Source organism: Manacus candei, unplaced genomic scaffold, assembly GCF_025592945.1.
Source record: "Manacus candei isolate 608988 ecotype Guabito, Panama unplaced genomic scaffold, ASM2559294v1 h1tg000003l, whole genome shotgun sequence".
In the NCBI taxonomy this organism is placed as follows: Eukaryota; Metazoa; Chordata; class Aves; order Passeriformes; family Pipridae; genus Manacus; species Manacus candei.
In genome coordinates, this window is record NW_026138051.1 from 5735903 (window position 1) to 5747197 (window position 11295).

The following is an 11295-nucleotide window of genomic DNA, read 5'->3' on the forward strand; positions in this document are numbered from 1 at the left end:
CATTTCCTCTTGTCGTGTTGCTTGTTACCTGGGAGGAGAGACTGATCCCCACCTGGCCACAGCCTCCTTTCAGGGAGTTGTAGGGAGGGAAAAGGTCCTCCCCGAGTCTCCTTTTCTCCAGCCTAAACACCTCCATCTCCCTCAGCTGCTGATCATCAGACTTGTGCTCCAGATCCTTCACTGGCTCTGTTGCCTTTCTCTGGACACGTTCCAGCTCCTCAGTGACCTTCTTATCATGAGGGGACCAAAACTGAACACAACATTTGAGGTGTGGCCTCACCAGTGCCAAGTACAGGGGGACAATCACTGCCTGTCATCCTAGCTCGTGGCTTTATCTAATTCAATGTTTGATTTAGATTCTAATTTTTCACCCCATTCAGAAAACTTCCCTGAACAAGGAGCAGGAAGGACTATGGAAAGCTGAGCATGTGTTGGCTCTTGTGGCTCAGCCTTCTACAGTCTTATTCCTCATCTAACTAGCAAAGCGTGATAACTAGAGGGCAGCATTTTGTATAAACTAATCAAGACAACCCAGTGTCTTGCAGGGTTGTGCAGAGCAGGTTGTAAATCAGGCAGTGCCTCTTAAGATTCCATGTGGCTTCCTCTCCTTCTCTGAGTAGATAAAAGGAGTATGAAAGAGAGCAGGTATTGCTCATGCCAACTTTACACATGATGCTTCTTTTAGGAATGTTTCCTTCTCCAAAGAGCCAAATAAGAACTGTCATCCTGAAAATGATGACTGATTAAGAAACTGCAACATGGAAATTTTAGGAGAGGGAACAGCATGTGACCCTTATAAAGGGCTGTAGCAACTGTGGAGAACAAACAACTGGATTTGGTTCCTGGCGATACCTTTAAAAATTCAAACGTGAAGTAACCCGAGAGGAGCTGATTGTGCAGCTGTGTGCATCACTGGTGGTGTGCTCTGGTTTTGCTCCAACGCCTTCAAGCCAAAACTTTGGAAGAGTTTCAGTACAAAAAGTACATTGTAATTACACAGTGGTTAAAAAGATATCGTTTCTTGACAGAAGTGTATCTGGCCAAATTTTAAAGACTTTATTTTCCTCTTCTTCCATGTCTACTTCTGTTTAAGACCTGTTTTGCAACAATGGCAGTAAAACCAAAGCTTTTTTACTTTAGAATGTGGCGGAAGATAATGCAGATTTATTGGCTGGATGTATTTTATTAACAGCACCATGGGGGAAGCCTAATTCTGATTTATTTGCAGAAATTTCACCATTTGGCAGTGCTGTCTGGCAGACTTCCTCTTGATTTTCAAGTGACTGAATATTAGGGTTGATCTGAGTAGAAAGTTTTGTTTGAATGGGAACTTCAACTAGAGATTACCTATGAACTTTCTTGAGATCCTGAGACACACACGTGAATGTTAAGAGTTTAGAAGAAGCCAGTAGTTCCTGATCAATTCAGTCTTTTTGAAAAGTTTGAAATAGAACTTTTCCAAAAGCTTTTGTCTAAATTTAAATGGACTGTTTATAGCAACCAGCCAATAATATAATATACTGAGCAAAATGTGCTGAGCATGTGAAGCAAACAGGGTTATTAAGCCGTGAATAAATCATTGGTTCAAATCAACTTGCGGTAACGATAGTGCCCATTTAAAGAAAATGTACCACGTAATTCAAAGTGTTTTAGAAATAATAATAATAATTACATTCTTAATCACCAGGAGGCAATGTTTCTTTCCCTTATGGCTGAGGAAACCTTAGTAATGCAGGATTTATACTTCTCTAGATATAAGCCTTTAATTTCCCCATGGCAATCATATTGGACAAATGCCATTGTATGGGATTATTCCCCTCTGCTGAATGGGGAAAGGCAAAGAAAGATTACAAATTTGGCCCTGTATATTGTTTTAGCAAGAGAATGACTTTGACTCTTAATTTCTCTACTATGGGGAATTGCTATGTCCAGATTTGAGTTTTGGTATTTAGAATTGGAACAAACAGACAGAATTCACTGCAGACTGGAGAAGGTTGATTCCAGCTTGTCAAAATACTTTATTACTGCTGAAAAATGTAAATATAAGCATATAAGGTAAAATTGAACTTTTCAAGGCAGCTCCTTCTGGCAGTTGGCACGGGGCACAGGACCAGATGACCCTCGGGTCTGCTTTGATGTGGCTGTTCTCATGCTGAGAGTGTTCATCAACCCTTTGGTCTCCATGAGGTATGGGAAAATACTACCTTAGCAGACCTCTGTGGATTAATTCAGTGTGGTAAATATTGATGTTATTTGTTTGGCTTTCTGGAAACTTTTTGCTTCTAGTGAAGTAGTAGTGAAGTCCAAGGCATTATTTATATAGAGAGCTGAAAACACAGGGTACTAAACCAGAAGGAAAGCAATCAAAAAATGACCTTTCTAAGAGCTTGTCAAAGACACCATGTATTACAACTCCTTGCCTTAGTACTGTGATTTCTGGGGAAGCCTGTTATTTATTATATGGGAAATAACTATTTGACTTCATACACTTTAGATATATACAAGTATATTCCCAATCAAGAGGGAGAATTTAAAGTTACTTTATGAGCAAATACTTTCTGCAGTTTTTACTTTTTATGGTGCTTGATGCTTTTCATCCTCCTAAAACTCGAAAACAGGACAGTTCATGCCATGGGATGGGATGAGGTGGAGTTTGAAGAATAGAAAAGCACCAGAAACAACTTCTTAACTTATAATGTTGCCTACAACTCCCTGCTAAATACATCCTTCAAAAGCATTTTTAAAGTGGTGGTCCTGATGTTGTTGCCACAGGAGCAGTGTGAGTGTTCCTGCTCGCTTCAGTACACCAGGATCAGCCCTGTTGGGAGTGTCCTGAGTGGCAAAAAAGGGGAAAGAGGGAATTTACCCTTGAGACTTGCCAGTCCTGAGAAGGCAGATACCAGGTGGGTTAGATTTCCTATAGTATCAGGTTTCCCGCCGCAGCTGCTTTGCTGAAAAATAGAAGAAAGCACCAAGGGAGTGGGATAGAAATGAGAAAGAGAGGAATGGTAAGGATCTGAAGGATTCCATAGTCTGTGGGATGTGGATTTATGGGCCTCATAAAAGGGCTCATGGTTTTCTGCTTTTCCTAGTGAGAAGTAGTCATCCAGTTCTGTTCTCTTGAAGAGAAGGATAATTTATGCTCTCAGCATGAGTGCTATTCCCAATTTTCCACATCCTTTCAGTGCCTCCACCATGTTGTGTGAAGATTTCTTTTTGCCAGGAAAGGTTGGACCAAATGATCCTTGGGGCCACCTTCCAACCTGGTATCCTATAATTCTATGATCAAGTGTGTATGTTGGTTCTTGTTATTTTTTTTGCCTTATGTGGTTGTGTGGTGTCCTCCATTAAGGCTTCTGTGACTGTATCTCTGGGAAAGGTGGGTAGATAGGTAATCATTCTCATAATACTGTGAGCCAGAGTCAAAATCTGGGTAATTATCTAAATGACTGCGCACCTCGTAGGCTGCAGAGTTGAAGAAATTTGTGGCTTCCAAGCTGGAATTTATCTAATATCTGGTTTTGTGTTGGATATTATGTGGGTAATTCACATTGTGTCATTCAAGTTTGCAAAATACATCTCCAGAGTATTGGCTTTTGGATGGTTAGTAATGAACATTAATCATAATTACAGGCATGTCATTCTTTGAACTTTTGAATTTGTGTCCTCTCAGTGTTTATGTGACTGTTGCACCAGCTGCAAATATTGTTGTAAACACAAGACCACATCCATGGAAAGAAATCTGTAAATGATCAGGAGACTGTGATGGATACTGAAGTAGGGCTTTCCTTTCATGGAATTTAAATAGTGTCAGCAGTGCTGTTACCTTCCCAACACATTTTCCCTTTTCTTCATAATACAAAGAAGAGCAAACTTTGCCTTCCTTTACAACAGAGCCCTGCACATGGATAACAATCCAAATTATTCCTGATACCATCTTTATATAGCATTTGCACATTGCAGGAGAATGTGTAAGTGAAAGAGGGTAAATATTTAGAGAAGGTACTCTCATAGCCTAGCTAAAGGGTGTGTGACATGGACACATCACCCCCAAATGTGTACTAGACTGCACTGTGGTGAGGTGGGGCACAAAGCATCTTTCTCATCATGTGCCAAAAGAGGCTGGACCCAATACTTCCAAGAATCAGGAGGGTTGGGTTTGTTTCCAGAGGGCTTGTTCCCACGCAGTCTCCAGCATGCTGCCCTGGCTCGGGCTGCGTGTTGTGAGCAGAGCATTTCAATTTCCAGCTCTGCCTATAGGGAAATGAAGGAGCATGTGTTTTAGGACCTACTACTTCTCCTTGCAGAGGTCACACTAGTTCAGTGAGAACTGGATCTGGCTTCCCATGACACAGCAATCTGAGGGGAAGAAATAAGTGAATCCCGTTTTAAATGGATAATGTGAAATGCAGATGTGTCAGTCTGCCTTGCCCTGCTGTCTACAGGAACAGGGCTGAACCTTGTGTTGCTGCTGACATGGGTCTTGCATTGTTCCCTGAAAGTGTCAGAAGTGGAAGGCAAGCTGCACTTTTTGGGTCCCTAGAGGGAGTGTGCCATGCCCCCACCCCCTGACTTCCCCAGCATCCCTCCATCCTTGTCCCCTTCCTCCCTCACAACCAGTCTCCAGGTTTTGGTCTTCCTTCAACCCAATCCTGTATGCAAACAACAGAGAGAAATGGGAGTGGGTATCATTTTCCTTCTGCTGTCACATCCATCACAGAACGAATTGAGGCATGGCTTATGAACTTCAGGTGAACTAGCAGAAGTTCCAAGCATCGTCCTGCACATTCTGCTCTTGCTCCTGATTTTTCTCTATTCATTGAGTGCAACCTCATGTTGGGGATTTTTTTTTTTTTTTGCATGGTGAGGAAGAATAAAATAGTGGGTTTGTCATCTTCAGAAATTAAGGTTTTAATGTAAAACTTCCCTGGGGATAAAACCCAATACAACACTTCAGTTTTATAAAGAAAGTAAAAGAGCTTGAAGCCACAGTGAAATATTCTGCTCCTATTTTGTTCATTAAGAAATTTCTTCTTGGTTGATGCACTGGAAATTCCATTTTCTGAAGTAATAATGCAAAAATTGTGTTGTAGCAGAAGCCAAACACTCTTGTTCCAAACCAAAGGCTGTTTGTACAACCTGTATACTGGAGTGTGCCAGGAAGTATGCAAGGAAAGAGCAGTGACACTCCAGATGCCACACTTTGCCAATCCTCCCATTTTCAGTTTTTTTAAATTACCAAGTTTATTTTATGTTTTGGATGGAATAACACAGATCCAGATCCAACAAACAGTTTGTCTTCAGTGACCTGATAAATCGTTCTTAATTTTCTGGAATACCTAAATTTCATTTAGGTAAGGAAAGGCAAAAAAAAGCACACTTTTCAGGGCACTGCCAAGTAGAAGATTAAGTCAGCATCAAATCCATTAGGGAACTGATTTTTCTATGTTAGCTAACACCATCTCAGCCTCTTTGTCTGACTTTTTTTGTTTTCCTTACGTTGCAATTTGGGTAACCCACCATCTCACTGCTGTATTGCTGCATTACATGGTGGCTGCTCTGCTAAAACCAGGTTTACTGCCCTCTTAAATTTTTTTTAAGCAGATTTAATTTAGTTTTATTTTTTTCCTTGGAGGCTTTTTCTTCTTCTGCAAATGTACCATTTCTTTGAAAACTCATTTCTGGGACTATTCATTCCTAGTCATTGTAGGCTGCTGCAGAACATGCCTGCAACATTGAAGTTGCCTCTATGAATTGTGCATGTATATGTGTCCATTATTATTCAGTGCCAGCTTTGAGTTTCCTTTCTGGAAACCTGTTCCTGGTCTCCATGGTGCATTTGCTTGCAGTTTTCTTGGAGGTCTTTGTTTTCCTGGAGACTTTTTTTACCTTTGGAATATTTCTGATGTGTCTGTCTTTTCTGGATTCTTTGCTAATTTCCTGATCTTGGATTTTTCAAGTTCTACCAAGAAATGTGTATGCTGACAATTTTCCCCGCCTTTGCCAGTGTTGCTGAAACAATCAGGATTTATGGAAAAAGTAATGACTTAGAGGAGACTTCTACTAATAACTTCTTGCCCACAATGAGTTTTCATCTTTTAATTTGAGATGTTGAAGATGACTTAGTTGTCATCTTCAAGGGTCAAGGGTGTTGTGATGTTAGCTCTGATTTTCTTAGCCTTTAGCATCATTTGTACAGAAGATTAAAGTGTTGATCATCAAAATGAAACCAATTTTTGCATAGGCTGGTTCTGCTTTTTGTTGAATAAGACCTAGTGAGAGATGTGTAAGCAAGAGGAGCCTGAAGGGGAAGCCAAGGCTGGACCTCAGTTCTTTAATCTATAGTCTCTGGGTACAGGGAATTAGCTTTGGGCTCCAGTTACAAAGAGGGGATTGTCTGCAGGCTGTGTGTGACCACCTCTGTTCCAACACAGGCATAAGTAAGACAAGGAACACTCATAGTTTACCCCTGAGCCGCACCACTGCTTTCTCAGATGCTGACCTGTGAGGCCGTAGGCACCTTCTACCCTGTTCCAGAGGGACAACGGTGTGGTTGTTCTTATGCAGTGTGATTTGGACACTTCAGACACACAATGGACCTTTGAAATTATCCCCTAAAAACCAGCTGGTGAGGTTTCTCTGGAAGAGATTGTCAAGTGCTTTGTAAACTGACACGGGCTGCAGGCGTGGAAGCGTTTCCTGTGACCGCATTCAGTTGCATCCAGTTTAGAGCGTGAAAGAATTTCAAGTCAAGTGGAAACTGCGGAGTAACTGCTGGATGCCGTAGTCCAAGTTAGGAGTTAATCAAGGGCTCTTCTGATTCAGAACACTGTGAATTCCATGTTAACCCTCCTAGCTCTATCCTTTTCCAGGACCAGCAGCTCCAGTCATTGCACCTCTAAGCAGCAAAACGCGCCTCTGGTACCATGGTGGGGGAACGACTCCATATAATTGTGTGGGAAGTGAAGTTCAGCATTTCTCATCAAAACTCTTTTTGCTGTGGGGGGTTGAGGGGAATGCCAGGACCACCACAGCCTCTGCCAGTTTTATGCCACTTCTTTTGATAATTCTTGCGTATCTCAGGCTCCTGAGCCCGTTCTGCACGGGGCTGTTCAGAATGAAGTGTTCAGGGTGGGAGCACTACCCCAGAGCCAGAAGGTGAGCATGTCAGAAATATTTTAATTTCTGTTCTGCCTTGCAGTGAATGACATCCTTGTTCTTTTAGGTATCAGTGAATCCAAGGGAGTCAGATCTTCTACTGGCAGAGGCAGTGGCTTGCTCATACTATATGGCAATTAACTGGAAAAGTCCTTACTTGAAACAAGGACTTTTGTCCTTAGGTTCAGTTTTCCAATACGAGATTAGCTCTGACTAATTAAATGCAGAATTACGCACTGCAATCACCTCCTGTCCTCTAAAGAAACAGAGAATAAAACCTGTCAGCACTGTACCCTCCCGCTGTGGGATAATCTGGAGCTGGCTGGCTGGTTATGTACTTAATTTGTTTGGTTTGTCAGTGTTTATTTTTGGCCTGGTTGAAGCAAAATCCCCTCAGGAAATCAGCATCCTTCGGCAAAATGTGTAGCTTGGCTTGCGAGATATTTTTTCAGCCCTGAGAACTCCCTGTGGTTGCTGTGGTACCTCCACAAAATCAACTTCAGGTGTGACTTGTATAAACCTTGTGCAGTCCTGTTCCCTCCTGGAAATCCCAGCAGTTTTCATGGGTGAGACCAGTGCCTGGTGGTGTAGAGAATTTGGGAGTGCTGATATTTGGTGACGGGTGGGGCCTTGACCTATCTGGGAAGAAGGAAATGTGTGGTCTGGTCCAGGATGGCATTGCTGTCACTGCTGAGTACTTGCATATTATGAAGGAATATTGGAACACCAAGTGAATAACAGTAAAATTCAGTCTGGTAAGATTTATTGGAGGATTTAAGATGATACCAGATTAACATATTCATAGGGTTTTAGGAGCTGCTTGGGTATTAAGAGTTACCTTTTAATCTGAAAACTTAGCTAGGGTCTGATGTCTCTTCTGTGATAATGATTCAGTCTGTCTTTATAAGAGGTTGAATTTCTTTACATGATGTTTTCAGACTGAGGGATGAAAAGAGGGAAAATGGCCCTTAATTTTAACAAGTTCCCATTTGGTTTAACAGCTACTGTGAGGTCTGCCTTGTCTTTTCGGCTGTATTTGCCACTTTGGCAGTGTGTTTCTGGCTGTTGGAGTCATACAGAGTTTTAATGAAGTGCAACACTTTTCTTTTTCTTTTCCCCACGGCTGTTATTTGTCATTTGATAAAACTCTGCCTTGTGAGAGTTTTATTCCTAAATAAATGATAAAAGGACAGCTAATATCAGAAGGCATTGCTGGCATGAGAGTTTCTGCTTTGTTGCCAACATAGGAGAATCCATTACTCTCCTTTTAAAGGATGTGTTGTGTGGCTGAATTTGGGAAAGACTTTCAGCTCCTGAGGGAACCAAAGTCGACTTCTTCCCCTGTTCTGCCCTTTGGTGCTGTCCTGTCCTAGTTAGCAGTTACACTCCACGCCCTGCGTTCCCAGTGCCAAGACACTGACTTCTGTCAATCACTGCGGGTTTGTTTTTCATTGTGGTGCAGTAAATGCTGTTTGTTTCTCCACTGTGCTCCCAAATGAAGGCTGTGAGACGTGCTGAGTCAGCAGACGTGGACCTGTGCTCCTTGGGGTTCACCTTCCCCCCTTGGAGTGGGGGATAGGGTGGTCAGAGCTGGGTGACGTGATAGCCTGTGCACAGTGTGCCTCTGGGGAGGCTCTTGGGTGGTTCAGGCTGAAGAGTTTGCTGCAAGATCTGGACTCTGTTATTTTGTGTAAATCTCTTACTGAAGCTGCAAATCCTAGTTCCTGCTAGCTCTGACGTTACAAATAACCTCCTGATTCCTTGGAGTATAGGCAGATCTTGACTGAGCTGTTTGAGTGTTAGACACTTCACGGGGTTGTGCAAGGGTGTTCCTGCCAGGCTGAAGGTGACTCCCATGCTCTCAGAGCTGCCTAAATGAATGTACATTGGTGTACTCCCGTGCCTGACGGGGGAGTACACACCATAGCACACCATGCTGCCAGCTCTGCTTGGGAAGCAGAGAGTGTTTGCTGGACTCCACTCGCTAATGTGCAAAGCTCTCGTCCATTGCCAGCAATGTGCCAAGGAAATTTTTTGACAGAATCTCTGCAAACATCTTTGTAGTTCATGCTAAGCCTGCCTTGCATCTCCCTGTCCTCTCTGTGTGCTTCTAGTTACTTGCCTTTGGGGCTCCCTGTGAAGGAGAAGGTGGACAACATGCTGAGAGTTTTCGTTGCCTAGCTTAATACGTCTGTGTTACACTGCCAAGGACTTGGAACTGTCATCCTTTCTAACCCTGCCAAATCAGCCCCATCTCAGGAAGGTATTTTTAATGATATGTGATATTCCAACTACCCTTAAGATTTCACTATGATTTATGACATCAGTGATTGTGACAAGCATTTCTCACTATAAGACTCTATATTCAGCCCATGCTTTGTTTCATCCTTAAATCTTCTCTTCATTTGGAGTTAGTTCATAAACAAAATTACTTTATTGATGACAGATAGCAACATGGGATTTCAGCAATTAAATGAAAAATAGCAGGGAATCCTGCTAAGGAGAGGAAATGGAGGGTCACAAATGGCTCTGAAGAGACTTGAAGGCAGGAATTAATATCTTATGCTTAATGAATGACAGCTCTTTAAAAAATACCGTTGTTAGATAAAGCAGTATAGGACTGGAGAAGAGAGCTTTTCAGAAACTGCATAGAGAAAGAGAGGTTTTTCTTTTAGAAATTTAGGAATCTTGACCATTTCTCTTGTCTTTGGAGAGGAAGGCAAATGGAAGTGTGACCCCTAAAACTGATAAAAATTCAAACACTTCAGGAGCAAAAGGCGGTGTGAAAAGCCATAGCTCTTCCTCTATTTTTTTCCCTGCCTGGGGGGAGATCTCACACTGTCTGAAGGTGCTGTTCAGTTATTCCTTTGTTTCTGAGATTACTCAACCAGCACATGCCTAAACCCCTTTTTTGTAGGAGGCAGGGTAGAATGTAGCTTGGATTTGAATAAGGGCAATATCTATGTAGAAGTCATAGAGTCATAGATTCATCAAGGTTGGAAAAGACGTCTAAGAGCATCAAGTCCAACCATTAACCCAACACTGCCATGCTCTTGACTAAACCATGTCCACAGCTGCCACATTCACACTTTTTTTGAATGCTTCAAGGGATGGTGATTCCACCACTTCTCTAGGCAGCCTGTTCCAAGTGAAGAAATGCTCCTTCTTGTCAGTAATTTTTAGGAGGAGATGCTCTTACTGAGGGGGATGGTCAGCCGACCTTGCAGGGTCCCTTTCACTCTGTTGTTGCTGATGGGTTTCATAGTCAAACCCTTGGCTATACAAACACTGAAGGGGGGAGCAGAGTCTCCCTTAACAACCACCAATTGACTTAAAAGGCCCACTTAGGGTTAACATGTAAAGGGTTGCATGCAGCCCTCTCCAAGCCTCCCTGTTTCCTGATGGGAGTCAAGTTACATTTTACCACTTTCAGATATGGTGGTGTGGATGTTAAGTAGCTTCAGAGAGAAGAAATCTCTTTGATTTATTTCTTGCTGAGAAAAGTTCAAAAAGTTCATTAGAGGGAAAAAGGGAAACGGGGAGAAAAGTTTTAAGGGGACACTGAAAGCACCATCACTTGATGGTGATTATACAACTCTAAAAGTAGGCCTGCCCTTATCACTGCAGATGAGAAAGTAGGACTCGGGTATTTCAGGATTAGGCAATTGAGCTAAGTACGTCAGAGTTTCTTTGGCTTATGTGGCTGGCCTTTTTTCAGCATCTTTTATTCTTTCTGTGCTTTTTTTTCTTTTTTTTTTTTTTTTTTTTGAGGGCAAAACATTGTGTGGGAGCAGGATGCAGTGATGCTCTTGTATTGGAAGCTGTTGATAGCAGAAGTGTCTGCCAGCCTCATCAATTATTATCCACAAGTGTGAGATCTGCCTTTGAACGTATGTATTGCTGCCTACAAGTCTGACTTCTGACTTCAAGATGTTCCTCTAGTCACTGAGGTGTCACAGTCCCATGGAGTCTTATTCACCTTCAAGCCAGATGGATATTATCCACCATTAGACTCCCACTGAGCTCAGTGTTAGAGCACACCCCCTTGAACCATTTGTTCACACAGATTCATGTTGGAACATGTTTACTGTGTACTTTAATGCAAAAACGTATTATCTCTTTTAATAGACCCACACA

At 42.2% G+C, this 11295-nt stretch overlaps 2 protein-coding genes across 4 annotated transcripts in view; one reads left to right on the top strand and one right to left on the bottom strand.

The window, feature by feature from the left end:
* The window catches only part of GPR50 (G protein-coupled receptor 50), a 148791-nt gene that overhangs the window by 23226 nt on the left and 114270 nt on the right, over positions 1–11295 (top strand). The gene's annotated exons all lie outside the window — the stretch shown is intronic.
* Positions 1–11295, bottom strand: part of RNF128 (ring finger protein 128) — a 316984-nt gene that overhangs the window by 2406 nt on the left and 303283 nt on the right. The window lies entirely within an intron of this gene.